Source organism: Neofelis nebulosa, chromosome 16 (assembly GCF_028018385.1).
Source record: "Neofelis nebulosa isolate mNeoNeb1 chromosome 16, mNeoNeb1.pri, whole genome shotgun sequence".
Classification (NCBI taxonomy): domain Eukaryota; kingdom Metazoa; phylum Chordata; class Mammalia; order Carnivora; family Felidae; genus Neofelis; species Neofelis nebulosa.
The window spans coordinates 34,659,630-34,673,111 of record NC_080797.1 but is presented as its reverse complement, the minus strand read 5'-3'; the positions used below and the strand labels follow the sequence as shown (position 1 = coordinate 34,673,111).

Genomic DNA, 13,482 nt, shown 5'->3' with positions numbered 1-13,482 from the left:
CCACAGCCTGAATACTACTATGCAGGTCTTAAAAACATGAGGCAGACATAAACACATTCACATGGAGTGTTTGATAAAGTGACAAAAAGTAAGAAACAGAGTTATGTGTATAATGTGCTACTGTGGAAAAATTCGACGTGGGTAACTAGCTGTCCCTGGGAAAGAGATTTCAGAGGATAAGGTGAAAAGAAAACTCCACTAACTACAAAACTTTTCGTACTGATTAAACTTTTTTTTTTTCCCTAAAATATTGCTTTTACCATAAAGAAACCTGCAGTCTGGGCACCGAAAAACAAGACTGATATATTCTTGCTGCAAATCTGTGGTTAAGACTAGCATTCATCTTTCCTAGGGAAAGGGGAAGTGGTTAAATCCACAGATTGGATGGTGTGTGGGTCTTCTCTCTGCCCCACCTGCAGCCTCATTCTCCCTTGCTTGGAAGATATTCTCACTGGGTATATAAGAATGGTACCCTCATTGTAAATCTTAGGGTAAACTGAGGCAGGAGTCTACGGCATCACACAGCTGTATAGAGGGCACTTCTGATCCTTGGGATATTTCTGCAGAAACAGGATTTTTTTTAAATTAATAAGCTCTGGGGGCGCCTGGGTGGCGCAGTCGGTTAAGCGTCCGACTTCAGCCAGGTCACGATCTCGCGGTCCGTGAGTTCGAGCCCCGCGTCAGGCTCTGGGCTGATGGCTCGGAGCCTGGAGCCTGTTTCCGATTCTGTGTCTCCCTCTCTCTCTGCCCCTCCCCCGTTCAGCTCTGTCTCTCTCTGTCCCAAAAATAAATTAATAAGCTCTGGGGCACCTGGGGTGGCTCAGTCGGTTAAGGGTTCGACTTCAGCTCAGGTCATGATCTTGCGGTTGTTGAGTTTGAGCCCCGCATCGGGCTCTGTGCTGACAGCTCGGAGCCTGGAGCCTTCTTCCAATTCTGTATCTCCCTCTCTCTCTGCCCCTCCCCTGCTCGCAACACTGTCTCTCTCTCCCTCAAAATAAAGAAGCATTAAAAAATTAAAAAACAAATAAATAAAAATTAATTAATAAGCTTTACTTTTTTGAGCAATTTTATTCAAAGCAAAACTGAGCAGAAAATACAGAGTTCCCATAAACCTCCTGTCCCCCAACAGGCACATCCTCCCCCACTATCGACATGTGGCACCACAGTGGTACACCGAGAAGCAGGGATTTTAGATGGCTCCATGAACCCAGTATTCTCCAACACAGTTATTAGGACCCTAAAGTGTCCCACGTGCTTCTAACCACTTACAGTCCACCCTTATTTATGCACTTAAACACAAAAGGACAATAACACACAGAATTAAGAATAAATATTGATATGGCTTCAGAATGCTTCAATTATTCCACCTGCCCCTATCCATAAGACAGTTACCACCCTAACTATGCTTTATTTGGGTTAAAGTTCCAATAAATTCGCTTTCCCTAAACATATTGATAAAACGGGGCCCAAATACAAAACTGATTTGTCAGACAAAATCAGATTAAATATTTATCGTGTCTAAACCACAAGTAGAAAAAAAATTCAAAGGCCGACTATTTTAATGCTAACCTGATGCAATATTGCACTTTGTTTGGTTTACCGGAGAGGTAATCACTCGGCTAACATCTGGGCTTTGGGGTTTGAGGATTACACTGGCGGGGAGAAAAAGGGAGAACAAAGGAAAGTGTAATGCTTTCCGTTTGGTCAGAAAAAGTGTTTGCTAAACAGCAAAAACAAAATTAACATTAGAAAAGATGTGAAAAAAACATGCATTTTAGGAAGATTTCACCTAAGCAGGTGCTCAAGTTCAGACTCAAATCCTCCATTTCTCATAACCAGAATGAGTGGTCAGGAGGTCAGGATACCAAAAACTAATAAAATCAATCTACAAAGCGGGAAAACAGGTGGTTAACACCAGACCGGGCAGGGTTTTCCTAAATTGAGCTCACCTTCGCTAATCTAAATCAGTTTTCAGAAACGGCTTCTACAAAAACTACCCAAATATCCCCCTAATAATTTGTGCTCCTCCTCCACAATAGGGAAGCCATTTATTTACCAGAAAGTTTACTTTCTCTTTCAAGCTCTGCTGGCTTCCTCCTGCCCCACATTCGGGCCAGAAGCAACGGGGCGGCCTTTCTTTCCTGACTTCTCGGATCCCAAACTGGAGAGCTAGTGTGAGAAAACCAGTTTCAAGGAGAAGCTGAGTGGTTCTTCTTAACCACAAGGCTATTCTGAATACAGATGCGTTTGCAAAGGAAAGTTACAAGAAAACAAAGCTCTACTCCTCCCGTGAAAACATATGCACTCACACACATACACTACGTTTGCGCACACACACACACTCACACACACGCACGCGAAGGGACAAATCACCTCCCAGCCTCAGACAGATCATTCATTCCACTTGGGATGCCGCCACACCCCCAAACCGTGGGCTGCCCCACCTTCCTTGTCCGACTCCTCTACCCCTCAAACCTTCAACATTATCTGTACTTTTGGTGTTAGGAAGAACTCCAAGGGATTGTTAAAATTCCTAAGTGGTAATACATTTTTAATGTGTTGAGTATTACTTAAAATAAATGGACCACAATCATAGGCTTTGGAAGACTCAAAGAGACCTATCACAGGGGCATTCGTGTAAACAGAAATTTACAGTTTGCCTATTCCTTTTACGTGACAGACTCCATCTCCTCCACCACAATGTAAATCCCCCTTGTCCCTATTCATTTAGTTTCTTTCCTATTAGCTTAGAATCTCCTAATTACTCCTTCTTTCCTTTGGGTTATTAATGGCTACCATGAATCATAACTTGCCCGACTTTGTAGGTAGATACTGCAGTTTTTAATAATATTAATTATTAGCACTCACATTTTAGCTATCTGCCAGACACTGGGCAAAGTACTTTCTATACATTATCTTACTTAATCCTCACAACTGCTCTACAATGGAACCTGGTATCTGTATTTTATGGCTAGAGAAACTGAAGCCCACAGAAGTTAAAGCAACTGACCCATGGTCTAAGAGGTGCTGGATTTGGGATTGAAGCCCAAGGAGTCTGACCTCATAGCCCATTCTTTCACCTCCTATAGCAACTTTGGACCACGAAACCCTTAAACACACAGCCCAAGCATTTCTACGCTTATAAGAACAGTTACCTTAGGACTGCTCAAAATAGAAGTTCCTTGCCCAATGTAGTTGAAAAATCAAAGGTCAGGTAAAAGTTCAGTGATTAGAAAAGACACTTATTCTTATGGATGGGTGTAGCAGACAGAAAAGCCACATGATGGGTTTTTACTTATTGTACTGGGAGTGGGGGGGGGGGGGCAGATTGCCTTCCTTATTGTTCTTTCATTAGGTGATTAAAAAGAAATTTGCAATAAGTATGTCCAAGATATACTGGTAAGCAGAAAAAGAAAAAACCGGGAGAAATACAGACCAAACTATTAACAGGATATATATAAAATACACATAGTTTATTTTTCTACAAATTTAAATTGCTTATAATAGCATACTGTTCTTTTGTAAGCAGGACAAAACAATTTAGTTTAATGAAACATGAACCCAATAATGAACAGAAGAGAAGGGGTAACAGCTTCCTTTCCCCTCTGTTCTGTCCTCCTACATTAATAACCTCCACTTGTAGCTCCCTGGACACCCCATGCCGTTTTAAGCTTCTGCCCATTCTCGTTCCCTGGCCTTGAATACAACTGTTCATTACTCAACTTTGTCAGGAGAATTCCTATTCATCCTACAAAACCCTATTCGTAGGTATTCCAACCTGACAGAGCCCCTCTGTGATAGAGCCTTTTTCTCATCCCTGAAGAGAATTAATCTCTCTTCCGGGACATTTAATAAGGACTTAGATTTATGGAGTTCCTGGGGCACCTGGCTGGCTCAGTTGGTAGAGCAGGAAACTCTTGATCTCAGGGTCGTGAGTTCAAGCACCATGCTGGGCACAGAGATTACTTTAAAAAAAGAGGGGAAAAAAAAAGATTTATGGAGTTCTTACAACGTGCCAAGCATTACGCTAAGCATTTTACCTACATTATCTCATCGAATCTTCAACAGGCCCGGGAGATAGGCACTGTTCTCTACCTTTACACCTAACCACTGAGACTCAGGTTCTGACTAGGATGTAGCAGGTCCGGGATCTGATCCCAGACCTGTTTGGCTCCAGAGCACGAGCCTTGAACCACTACCCTGCCATCTCCCCTGCCCTGAGTGCACACTGAAGCAGCACACACCCTGGTCCACACAACACCTCCAGTTCTGTGAAACTGTATTTCATTACCCTGGATGCCGCCTGGCGCAATAATTGGCTCTCAATATAAAATACTTGCCGATAATAAATTAATTAAAATAAAACAGAACCGTTTGCCAATCTCACCTAAGATTTGCAGTAATCCTGACATGATAAATGAGAACTGAGCAGAACAGAAATTCATTCTTCCATATGCTATTCCTTTTAAAAACTAGAGACTTTTCAAACAGCAGACCACTAAAGTCCCATCTGACCATCCTAAAGTGTGCCCTAGCAAGCCAAGGTTCGTACTGACAGATGTGTAACCATGAGATTCGTTCTTTTCATCATAACCAACAAAGACTGAAACAACCCAGCGATGTTATCCTGCTGGACCTCACCAAGGCTGCTCCAGGACACCAGGACTTCTTCAAGATCTGGGGATGTCCCTAAGTGTTCTTCTGGCGGTTTTTATGAATGACTTAAAAGTTACAGTAAAATTGTATAGTAAATATGGAATGTCTTATGGACATTATATGGAATGTTTTATGCCTTATGGAAGACATAAAATGTGAATGGTCATTTGCAGCCAATTAAAAACCCTAAAAGACACTTCTGCACTGAAGAACATGAATCTGGTAAGTCAGAACACCTCTCTTTGGGAGCTGGCCCAATTTATAAGGTCAGGCCCAATGACAGCTCCCCCAGGGCAGAAGCCGTGTGCGCTGATATACTTTGTACAAATTAACCAATGCCAGGGATGTGCTTGACACACAGTAGGCACTCCACAATTAAACAACAATAGTTGGCCTCAAAAATCTTTAAAAGAACAAAAACAACTTCCATGGTCTGGCATTCAAGGCCTCTGGTGAGTAGATACTCCTCCCCTACTTACCTTACTCATCTGTCAGGATTTTGTTGGTGTCGTATCACCATACCTCCTCACCCTAAATTCTTTATCCCTATCAAATTCCAACCATTATTTGGGACCCAGATCAAATCTCTCCTTTGGCAAGAAGACTTCCCAGACCACTCCAGGCCTCATAATCTTTCCTTCCTCTGAAGACCTGTAGTGCTTAGTGCAGCACTGTCTAATAGAACTTTCCAAGATAATGGAAATATTCTCTAGCTGTGCCATATATATATGTACACACACACACACACACACACACACATATATACACACATTTTTTAAAATATATAATAGCTACCTTGTTGGACAGTACAGGCTTAATGTCTCACCAGCTCTTTGAGGACATGCTGCACTGTCTGGATAAAGCATTATCACATCCCCTCAGCGGACTGCAAGTTCTGTGAACAAAGCCTCTGATTCTTCATAGCAACTTTGCATTGCAAAAAGTAAATATCTGGTGAATCTCTACACCACCTCTGAGGAAACTATAAGGTAAAAAGGTGCTATAGACTCAGCATCTGGAATGCACTACCTCTGCCCCATCTCATACCTGAAAGTCAAGACAGGCAGAGGCGGGGAGGGGGAGAAAGCAACTTTCTGGAGACACAAATGATCACTGATCAAGCCACAAGGCACTCTGGATCAAATGGCATTTTAGGTCACCACTATCCTTTACCTACAAACTTGCCTAAATAAGTATCTCTTTCCATTAGCAAATAGCTAAATTCGGATGATAATTATGCTAACTAAAAAGTTACTTCCCAAGTCAGACTCAGATGCAGCAGACGGAAAAATAACCTAAACAAAACCTACTTGTACTTCTTTTTCCACCTGTTTGTTGGCTATCTCCCTTGGAGTCTTATAGCCTATTAGTGGTATTTCCCTGTCCAGATATATGTTAGCATTTCAGTGACACTTTTCCCAGCAGGGCCTACAATCACTATAAATTAAGACCTAATACTTTCTCTTTTATGGTTGACTAATATTCCATTGTGTACAACTGTAACACATCTTGTCAGTTCACCTGTCAGTGGACACGGGCTGCTTCCCACATCTTGGCTATTATAAATAGTGCTGCAATAAACAGGGGTGCAATAAAACAAAAAAGACCTAATACTTAACATAGATAATCAAAATAATACAAACTATACTTAAGGACAAGTTCTACCACTATGGCACTCTGCTGCCTTGGGCACCCACCTTGTTCCTTTAGCCTCAGTTTCCTTATCTATAAAATGAGATTAATGTCATGTGAACAACCTACCCCTTGTATGGCAAGTCATAGCTGTGGATAGTTCTAAGTACTCTCCCCATAAGTACTATATGCAGAAATAGAAGATTCATGAATTTGCTGGTGGTTCCCTGTGCCGGATATGCTAACAAATATAGTGACTTTAAGATCAACCCTCCAATATCTACCACATTTTTTTTTTTTTTTTTTTTTGTATTCCAGACTTCTTTCTCCCATCCCACTATGCAAATGTCTGAGCAAAAATTCTGCTAGTATTCCAGTCTGGCACATGTAACAAGGAAATAAATGTGTTGACTCAGGGAACACAGACATATTTAATATAAAATAAAACAGAAACTTGGCTGAATCAAGTCATAACACAGTCTAAATCCACATATAAAAGACTGAGATGATTTATAGTTCTGATTTATTCAAACCAATGGTTTACCAGCACAGCCAAGCCAAAAAGTTACAACCCATACCCAGGACATAGCCTGCAGATGCACACATGATAAAAACCAGCAGGTATACATTATGCACATTTTTAATTTAAAAAAAAGTGTGTCAATACCATACACCCACTTGATATAACACAGAGAGATGTACGCTAAACATGGAAAAAGCAACTTGGATGAAGGTTTGAATTTTGCTAACTTAAGCCCAACCACACCTCCCAATCGCAGGTAAAGTTTGCACACATGGCTTTGCCAAGTCCAGCCTGTCTTTGTTTCCCTCTGCGTTTACCCAAGATCTTGGCTCTAAGACAGAAAACTCCCACTCTCGATTGGTTCATTCTGTCCTATGCAATTAAGCAACACCACAATCCAGTAAACGCAAGGGCTCAATTATTTATCTTCTGGCCAAGTTTACCAGGTGTTTATAAAAGAACAATGTCAAGAAGGAAAGAGGTTTATTTCTTTCTAGAACTGGCTTGATAGGGACTTTGTTTTTAGAAGGGGAGGAGGGAAGCAGGGTTTAACCTAGAAAAAAAGATGGGAGGGAATTTAAAAAGAGTACAAGACTGTCAATTTCCCTACAGGAAACTTGATTCTTATGCAATAATCTTACCCACAGCCAGCGGGGCCGTGGGGGGAAGACACCTATTTGTACCTCTAGAGGGGTACAGCTGGTTCCCAGAGGAGAGGGAACAGGACAAGGCCGAGGAATTGGCTCAGCTGGGAGCCACCGGGCGCGCTGGGGAGCGGGGAGAAAGCTCTTTCCAACAGCCCCCCCCGCCCCCGCCCGTGATCTCTGCAGGCGTGACAGTTGCTCCTGTGGCCGGAACGTCCCCAGAGCCCCAGGGAGCAGGAAGTCGGGGGGCTGTCCCTCACTTCTGCCACCCCCACCCTAGAGTGCCCTGGCCCCACTGTTCTCCCCTCGAGCCCATTCTCTCTTCCTCGGCGTCAGCCCTTTCTCCAAAGAACGAAACTTCCTCCCAGCGCCCCCTGTCCTTTCAGAGGCCCGCTCCTGTCATCCCGGGAGTTGTCCCTTCTGAGCGACCCTCGAATCTCCACGTATTTCCCCCCCCCCCGCCCCACTGAAGTTCGCATCCACAACTCCCCCAAACACTGCAGAGGCTCCCGGCCCCTTCGGCGCCCTCCGGGATCCCCAGACCTGGGGGCCGTCGGGGGGGCGGCCCCACCCTTCACCCCCTTCACCTGTTTCTCGGGCTCAGGCCCGATAGGCCGGGGCTGCGCTTGCGCCGGAATGTGGGTCGCGAGGCTCACTCAGGCCGCCGGGCCTCTCCTAGCAGACGTGGAGAGACAGCGCCGAGTAGGGGTGCTCGTCAAGGATCCGGTTCGGGCTTGCTCGCTCCGCGGCGACGTCGGAACCCCAAACTCCCCCTCCCCGTCTACGCCGCCGCAGCTCCGGAAACCGCTGAATTACAGCCTCTCCAACCAATCCCCGCCTAGCCCCAGCCTGGCACAGACACGCCGCTTCTGCATAATTCATGAGACGGCCAGTTTTCCCGGCCACCCAGAGGCACTGGTGCAAGTACAGTACACCCGAAGCCCCACCCGCTAACCAATGAGGAGAGCCTCTGGGGGGAAGGGCGGAGCCAAGAGTAGACTGGGAACGCCCCGGTGCTGGCTGTTCCGAGCGCTTAGTGCTCCTCCCTCCGCTACAGCGGAGTGGGAGCAGCGGCCTTGGGCACAGAAACCCGGGGGGAGGGAGGGAAAATGACCGGAATGTCCTGCTGAAAACTCAGCTGAGTTCCTGGCAGTGCGTGACGTCAGGACACTTTAAATGCCCCTGATGCGGCTCTCTTCTGCCCGCTCTCCCTTTTCCCAGCTCTTGCCTCCACGTGGGGGCGAGGTTGCGAGCCACTTACCACGTGGGAATCAACCAGTTAGACAATCCCCAGGTATCGCCAGATCCTCAGGGGGCCCAACGCCTGAACTGGGTTTCTGGGGACAGCAAAAAGAACATGGGTGACTCCCGCCTGCTTTGAACTTCAGTTTCTGCGTGAGTCGGGACACACACACCCGGAAACATGACGTGGAAATAGAGTAATTACTAGAGTGCGTGGGGAGAGGGTAGTGGATTTAACCCTGTCCTCCGTTCCGCCGCTTCAAGCATCAAACGCCAACGGCTCGCACATTGGCGGGTTCACAAGAAGGCAGACGACAGTGCATAAGAGGATTGACACATGTACACATTATTTTTATGGGTCCGAGCTGAAATACTTGAAATTGCCTGTCTTTTTCTTTTTCGTCCCGTCTATTTCAAATCCAAGTTTTACTGCATCGAAGCCAGTAGTTTATAGGAAATACAGACATTTTATCTTACAAAATAGGGGATGTACTTTGCATAATGGAATGGTGTGTGTGTGTGTGTGTGTGTGTGTGTGTGCGCGCGCGCGCCCATGCGCACGTGCTGTCACTATCAGGGTTTTTTCCTTTAAAAAAATTTTTTTTTTTAGTGTTCATTTATTTTTGAGAGAGAGAGCGCGAGCAAGGAAGGGGCAGAGAGAGGAGACAGAATCTGAAGCAGGCTCCAGGCTCTGAGCTGTCAGCACAGAGCCCGATGCGGGGCTTGAACTCACCAGCTGTGAGATCATGACATGAGTTGAAGTAGGATGCTTAACTGACTGAGCCACCCAGACTCCCCTATCAGGATTTTTTAAAATCACAGCTATTAATATTCGTACTTATTGTGTTTAATACAAAAAGGTATAAAGATGAAAGATGGTTATGGCACCATCCAGATAAGATAACCCCCGATAAGTTTTTTTCAGTGAAACTTTTCATTTCGTGTTTTATTGAAACATGTTCATGGTTCAAAAAATCATACAGTTCAGGAAATTCAAAAATTAAAAATGAACATCTGTTGCCTTCTGCTACCAGTTCTTCACCCCAAGAATGGTTATTCTTAATTTCTGATGAGAAAGTCAATGACTCTTAACCTTTGGGGAGGGGGGGAGCATTACAGATCCTTCTGAGAGTCTGCTGGAGACTATGGATTCTAGCCCCCAAAATACACAGCATGACTTTTACGCACAAATTCTGATGGCTGCCCAGATACCTGAAGCCCAGCCAAAGACTCCTGATTTGGATCTTAGGACCACCTTAAATAATCCAAGTGAGAGGTGAGAACATCTACAAGCACAAGTGGTAAAGTTGCTGATGGTGGAATTGAGTTACCCATTGCCCTCCTGTAGACCCAGCCCAGTATGGAAATTACTGAATTTATCTGATGTGCATGTTTGTGTGTGTTATCAATCACTGTGTTTATTTCACCACAGAACAGATACCCTTACCTTCCATCTCACCTAAACTCTGCTTTAGCTGTACTATTCCATGCAGTTGACTGATGGGTCTGATATTTGTTGCATTATTTACTGCATACAAAGCACCTACGGACTCATTACTTCTCTTCTTTTTCACAATAATTATGTGTAGCAAATAGAAGAAGCCATATTATTTACCAATAGGAAACTGAGGACAAAACAGTGTGATGTTCTCAAGGTCACAGAGATACTCAGAGGTATACCAGGTGGGTTTGGAGCCAGGTTTTTGGACTCTCCATCCCACAGCTTTGTTCCACCCACTCAAACCCAGGCCTCTTCCCCTGACTCCTCAGCAGATGGCCATTGTTTCCCTCATTGCCCTCCCCCACATGCACACATAAAATCTACCCCTAAGCCTATCTGTTCCACCTATAAAACCTCTCTCCAGCCCAGCCACTGGCTTTTCTCCACCCTCTACGGAATACCCCCAGCTTACAGATGGCAGTTTTTCCCACGTAAGCCAATGCTTTGACCTGAACTTTCTTTTCCAGCCTCCTTCCCTCCATAACAACACCTTAAACTCCCACACTGAATTTATCACCTTCCTCCAAACATGTCAACACCTTCTGTTACCTCACGCTTTTGTAGATCTGCTTCCCTCCTCCTGGAATACTTTTTCTTTCCTCATTCACAACCGGGAAACTCTTCAAAGTGCAGTTCCAACATTACCTCTTCAGGGCTTTCCGAGATTCTTCCTGGCAAAGTTAATCTCTTCTTCTGGACTCCTTTAACAGGTTGTATGCCCCATTTAGTACAGCATTCTTCACCTTGTACTTCATTAGCCTACTTCCTGATACACAAAATTAATAATTAACATGTATTAAGTAATTACTATGTTCCAAGAATTATGCTAAGCTTTTTATGTAGATTATTGTATTTGATCCTCACCAGAACCCCAGTGAGGCAGGTACTTTTGTAATTCTCATTTTCAACTGAGAAAACTATGGCTGAGAAAGTGAAAGACTGGTCCAAAGTCCCACAGCTAGAAACTATGGACAAACTCAGAATGAGAACCAGGTCTGGCTGACTCCAAAGCCCGGACTCTGCCTACATGCTTAAAACATATCCCAGGGGTGCCTGGCTGGCTCAGTCCATGAGTGTGCAACGCTTGATCTCGAGGTCATGGGTTCAAACCCCATGTTGGGTGTAGAGATTTCTTAAAAACAAAAACAAAAACAAAAACAAAACAAACATATCCCCCCTGAGCTGTAGGTTCCTAGAAGCTTGAACCCCCTTCGTGCTCATTTTCATAATTCCAGCAGCTAGCATCTAGCCCAGTTCTGGGCTAGAACTCACCAAAGCATGAATGAAATATTAATAAACATATTTTGAATAATCATATCAGTAATAGCTAGCCACAGAGTATTTACTATGAACTATCCACTGCTCTGAACATGTATTATGTAACCCATCTATTAACTCAATCCTTATAATGACCCCATGAGGAGGATACTGTGATTTTACAGATTAAGAAGATGAGGCTTACCCAAGGTGAAGTGACTTACCCAAAAACATCAAGCTGGTAAATGGCAGAGACAGGATTGAAATCTACATGAGTCTGATTCAAGAACGTGAATAGCTGCTCTTCCTTGACTATATCCCCAGGCTTAACCCTCCTCCTGGATCCCCAAGGAAGAGTTTAAAGGAGAGGAAAAGTGAGGCTCCCACCCTCCACCCAACAAATGAATAAAGGCAGAGTCCCAGCCCCAGCTCGTTCAAGCATATGGTGGTTTATAAACATGTCTGCAAATTCCTTGATACTTCTCCCATTTAAAGGAAGAACCTGCTTCCACCCCCTCAGTAACTTACTTCTAATAAATAGAACACAGTGGAAATGATGCTGCGTGACTTCTGAGTTTAGGCCATAAAACACGATATAGCTTTCACCTGACGCTTTCCCTGGGACACTCGCCCTTGGAAGTGTTGTGAGGAAGCCCAGGCTACGCGTAGAGGCCACATGAAGGTGTTCTGGCCAACAGTCTAGCTAAGGCCCAGCCGACAGCAGGCATCAGCCATGAATGGAAGCAGCCTCCAGATGATTCCAGCCCCCCATCTTTCAAGCCACCCCAACAGAGGCCAAGTGAAGCAGAGGTGAGTCATCTTTACTGAACCTTACACAGATTACAAATTCATAAGCAAAATAAATGTTGTTGTTGTTTTAAGCCAGTAAGTTTTTGGGTGGTTTGTTACATAGTGATGGGTAGGGAGGATAAGTTTCCATTGATCTCTTCAGAGAGACTCAGGAACTATAAGCTAGATCAGGAACTGAGACTGATCAGACTTTGTAAAGTTCTAGAAACTTTATTTACTCCCTCTTCCCTGGAGGAATTAGCAGTTGAACTCTAAATCAAGAAGAAGGCATGGCAAAGAAGAGATTTAGACAAGAATCTCGGGGGTGGTAAATGGGTGGTGAGTCACTGCAGTGACCAAAGGAGGCACGGGGCAATCTGTGTATGTGATAGGACCCCCATGGGGCTCCGCAACAGAAGGGCTCACCAGGACTGCCCAACTCCCCCTCACTCAAATAAGAGAAAAGAGCATCTCTCTTTCCTCCTGTCTGAAGAACAGTCCTCCCTCCTCAATATTTTCAAGGCTAAGCTCTTTCCCTGTGCTGCTTAAAACATCATTCATGTCATTCCGTCCCTTCAGTGGCTTCCCATAGGATTTAGGATAAAGGAGTTCTGCTTTTTCTCATTCCTGTCAAGGCCCTGCCTATCCCACCAACGTGCCTCCTGCCCACTAAATTCCAGCTAGTCCATTTCCCACCTCAGGGCCTTTGCACATCCCATTCTTGTTCCTTCTCCAGCTTTGGCACAACTAGTTCCTCCTCACCCTACTGGTCTCATTTGCTTAGAGAAGCCTTGTCTAACTACTCCCACCTACAGTTGCTCCCAGCGTGTTAATCACTATGTGCTATTTCCTGTGGAACTCTTATCATACTCTTCATTTTATTTACCTGTATACAGTCTCTTATCTGTCAGTTCCAGGAAAACAGATCTTACCTGTTTGCTGCTCCCTTGCCTCCTCAGTGCTGGGCATATACTAGGTGCTCAATAAAGACTTACTGAACAAATGGAAGTGCTCTTGGTCCCACTCTTCCCCTCTCTGAGTTTTATTAATTCCCCTCTGCCTCCTGACCTTCTCCACTTATTCTTCACTTCTGTCTCTGAAGATAATCCTTCTTTCCTATCTTGACCCTCAAGTTATCCCTCTTTCCCATCATGTTCCCCATGTCCCCACCCCTGCTTGTGCTACCAAAGTGGCTTCTGCCCTCTTTCTCCATAGGACTGTGCTCTTGAGGGCCACCA

General features: G+C 44.6%; 1 protein-coding gene across 5 annotated transcripts in view; it reads right to left on the bottom strand.

The window, feature by feature from the left end:
- STAT3 (signal transducer and activator of transcription 3) overlaps positions 1-8,269 on the bottom strand; it is a 70,128-nt gene extending 61,859 nt beyond the window's left edge. For 2 of the 5 annotated variants that reach the window (XM_058704282.1, XM_058704281.1), the window contains exon 1: positions 8,043-8,268. The gene's annotated coding sequence lies outside the window, so the exon portion shown is untranslated. Of the gene's footprint in view, positions 1-8,042 lie in introns of all 5 variants that reach the window. The other 3 variants (XM_058704280.1, XM_058704279.1, XM_058704283.1) reach the window with 2 other exon arrangements.
- Between the last annotated feature and the right edge of the window lie 5,213 nt (positions 8,270-13,482).